This window comes from Sorghum bicolor, chromosome 4 (genome assembly GCF_000003195.3).
Source record: "Sorghum bicolor cultivar BTx623 chromosome 4, Sorghum_bicolor_NCBIv3, whole genome shotgun sequence".
NCBI lineage: Eukaryota > Viridiplantae > Streptophyta > Magnoliopsida > Poales > Poaceae > Sorghum > Sorghum bicolor.
In genome coordinates, this window is record NC_012873.2 from 48,583,008 (window position 1) to 48,586,647 (window position 3,640).

Genomic DNA, 3,640 nt, shown 5'->3' on the forward strand with positions numbered 1-3,640 from the left:
ACCGTCAGCTTCACCGCCACGACCACGGAGGAGGTGTAGATCCGATCTGCGCCAACCACTTCTTCATCGACGTCGGCGGCGGCTTCAACCACGCTGGCTACGACTCCGACTACTCCAACAACGTCTCCGACCACGCCGACGATGCGTCACCTGCTTCCCTACTACAAAGAGAGGCAGATCGACGACATCGACCTGCTCGGGCTAACGACCAGGTTGTTTGGCCTACTTGCTCTGACCACCAGTCGCAATAATAATCGCCGCGAAGAACGGCGCTACGACAACCGCGACCACCGTCATGACAGCAAGTCAAAAAGCTCGAGGGCCAGACAATTCTATCACCACCGACCAGACTTTCGTCCAAAGATAAGTACACTTCTAATATTTTATTTATTTTTGGCATAATATTTTTTATTATCCTTCAAAAACAACTTTTTGGTTAGCCGACTTGTTTTTTCTCCTACACGAGTTTTCCAGAGCCGGTACTGTCTCCGACTCCTCCCTACACGTGCATGAGATCCGCCCTCTGCGTTCCGGGTGGTCGGCAGTAGCTCTCTGGCGAGGCTGGCAATCCCACGCATGTCTAGGTTCCGCACCTCATGCTGATTGTTGGCTAGACCAGAGCTGGTACAAGCTCTAGGATGAATTAACTACTCGTGCTAATTTTATAACAAAAAATCTAAAACTTATCGCAGTACTGATTTTTTATCTAGAGTTTATTTATACATCATGTACTACCTATTCTCTATATTTATTTTTCAGGAGTTTGGTCCAGTCGACAAGCTACGCTCGGGGACACGTCGACTATTCCCTACGCTGTGCCCGGGGACTGCTCCGACCACCGAGCACGTTTACGTTCCCAACCACGCTCGGGGACTTGTCGACTACTCTCTACGCTGTGCTTGAAGACTGTGCCGACCACCGAGCACGTTTACGTTCCCAACCACGCTCGGGGACTTGTCTACCAGTCTCTACGCCGTGCTCGGGGACTGTGCCGACCACCGAGCACGTTTACGTTCCCAACCACGCTCGGGGACTGGCCGATCAGTCTCTATGTCGTGCTCGGGGACTGTGCTGACTACCGATCGTGCTCGGAGACTCATCAATCACTCCCTGCGCTGTGCTCGGGGCTTGCTTTGATCACTCTCCAACCACAGCTTGGGACTGTTCTTCTCAGTTACATATGAATTGGACTCATATACAACTGAAGGGTAATTTTATTTTTTAGACCTTGCTACAAGGCTCATACTTTGCCTTCCAGCAAGCTCGAGGACTACATCGGTACGATGCATCTGGCGATGCATCTCAGTTTCAGAATTTATATGAAGACTTTTTTGACCCTGGCACCACGTGCCTACGTCACCTACTACCAGGCTCGGGGACTAAGTGGGCACACTTCACCTTGCGGTGAATATGCTTGCTTTTTTGAGATCTATACTTTTCAAAAAAATAAAGTGGGCACACTTCACCAGGAAAAAAATCTTTTTAAATTTAGAGCACCATGCATTCTTCAACCTGTTTCTTCGATGTCAATGTTGATCAACTGTCTTTTGAGTTGGTCAAAATACTATTGCAACTGTTTGGGTGACTTTCTTGCTTATTTGAAGACGTCAAGCCTCACTGATCGAAGAAGCTCAAGACGGCATGTTACATCACAATACATGGTGCTCGGGGACTAGCTGTGGGGGTATAAACCCCTATACCCTCATGGGCCTATATGGGCCGCACCATCAGAGGTGGCTCGGCCCACAGGATGAAGACGTGCGGCGCACGACTGGTCGGCGTGCACCGCAAGGCTACAAGATATTGTACCAAATAGGATACTTTGCTTGTAACTCTGTCCCTTCAGGATATATAAGCAGGAGCAGGGGTCCCCTAGAGGACAAGTCATACACATCATATTCTCTCAACACAAATCAATACAACCAGACACAGGACGTAGGCATTACGCCAACTCGGCGGCCGAACCTGGATAAAAAGCTTGTCCGTGTTTTGCGTCACCATCGAGTTCGTAGTTTGCGCACCGTCTACCGATAAACTACTACCGTTGGTATACCCCAAGGTAGACTGCCGACCAGCTTTCGTCGACAGCGCTGATCGTCAGCACCTTGCCGTCAGAGTTGTTGGGGTTGAGCGGGATCTTCTTGGTTCCCTCTGCTAGCTCGAAGCTGCCCGCGTGGCGCTTGGGCTCTGGAGCCTCAGCGGCCAGGGCCTCGAGCTTTGCGACGAGCTCGGTGGAGTTCTCGACCGCCTCCCCATACTCGACGCACTCGACGTCGCACTCATATGCGTGCTCGAAGGAGGAGCTGATGGTGATAACGCCTTTGGGACCGGGCATCTTCAGCTTCAAGTAGGTGTAGTTGTGTATGGCCATAAACTTGGCGTAGCCCGGGCGCCCGATGATGGCGTGGTACGTGCCCCGGAACCCGACCACCTCAAAGGTGAGGGTCTCCTTCCTGAAGTTGGCCGCCGTGCCAAAGCAAACCGGTAGGTCGATTCGACCCACTGGCAACGCCTTTTTCCCTGGCACGACGCCATGGAAACCGCCGGCGCTTGGCTGGAGTCGTCCCCTATCGATGCCGAGGAGGTCGAGGGTCTCGAGGTAGATGATGTTGAGGCTGCTGCCTCCGTCCATTAGCACCTTTGAGAGCTGGGTGTTGACAATGATAGGGTCGACGATGAGCGGGTAGATGCCTGGGGAAACCACCTTGTCGGGGTGATCCTCTCGGTCGAAGGTGATGGGAGTGCTCGACCAGCTGAGGTACTGGGGTACCGCCATTCTTGCCGCGAAGACCTCACGGCGTTCCGTTTTGCGCTGCCTCGTGGTCAACTGTGTCGAGGGCCCACCATAGATCATGTAGCAGTCGTGGACGGCGTGGAAGCCGTCGTCATCTTTGTTGTCCTCCTTGTTACCGCCCTTTTCTTTCTTGGAGTCGTCACGCGTGTCCTTTTTGCACCCCACACCGTCGAAGTGCTTTCTCAGCATGCGACAGTCCTTGAGTTTGTGGTTGGCGCCTCCCTTATGGTAAGGGCATGGTTCCTCTAGCATCTTATCGAAGATACCTCCATCTAGAGGGCCTCGGGGCTTCTTCCGCTCCATGGCGGCGACAAGGTTGTCGTCGAAATCTTCCCGTTGGAACTGCCGCGCTTTCTGCTTCTTCTTGTTCTTTTTGAGCCCTCGACTAGGGGTCCCATCTTCATCGACGGGCTGCTTACCTTTCCTTCCTTCACAACTAAAGAAAGCGCTGACTGCCTCCTCCCCTGCTGCGTAGTTTGCCACTACGTCCATTAGTGAAAGGTCCTAATATGGCTAGAGGGGGGGTGAATAGCCTATTTAAAAAACTACAAACTCACTAGAGCAAGAGGTTAGTAAATAACAAAGCGAAGCTTTTTTGCTCTAGCTCTAATGGGGTGTTTGCAAGCCACCTATCCAACAATTGTAGTTGATATAATCACTAGGCACACAAGAGCTATGTCACTACTTTACACTAGAAAGCTACCTAAAGTTTCTATACAAGTAAGTAAGCTACTCTAGTTTGCGGGAATGTAAAATAGATGGTTTGAACTTTATACCGCCGCGTAGAGGATGAACCAATCACCAATATAAACAATCAAGCACCGGGAGAATGCCAATCAAACACAA